This window comes from Echinops telfairi, unplaced genomic scaffold, assembly GCF_000313985.2.
Source record: "Echinops telfairi isolate 266 unplaced genomic scaffold, ASM31398v2 ScPeMD7_70;HRSCAF=299, whole genome shotgun sequence".
NCBI classification, from domain to species: domain Eukaryota; kingdom Metazoa; phylum Chordata; class Mammalia; order Afrosoricida; family Tenrecidae; genus Echinops; species Echinops telfairi.
The window spans coordinates 53,453,265-53,453,759 of record NW_022103968.1 but is presented as its reverse complement, the minus strand read 5'-3'; positions in this window follow the sequence as shown (position 1 = coordinate 53,453,759).

The window sequence follows — 495 nt, the reverse complement described above, 5'->3', positions numbered from 1 at the left end:
CCCTTGGATTGAACGTCACATGATGTCTGAGAGGATCTCAGGTGGCACCACCATCGCACCTTGCTGTCTTGTCTTTGGCTCCACTACAGGCATATATAACCTCAACTGCGAGGCCAGTGGAAGGTCCAGCGGCCTTCCCTTCTGTTGCACAGAGTCGTACGACTCACAGTTGACTTGACAGTACCTAATGACACAACAGCAACACGGGTGCCAAACGCTGTGGTTTGCTTTCTTAATTTGCGAAAGGGTGAAGGGGGTGGGAGGGAAGAAAGAAATAAAATGCAAACTATTTCCAAGAAAATAAACTCTCGAATAATATGTGCTCTTAGAGACTAGCTCAAAGAAATCCCTTCAACTTCTGAAATTCAGTAACTCCAAGGTTCTTGTCTTTCTCGCCTTCATTTTGTTAATTTTTAGAATGTTTGGAATGTGATGATAGATAGATAGATAGATAGATAGATAGATAGATAGATGATAGATAGATAGATAGATGAT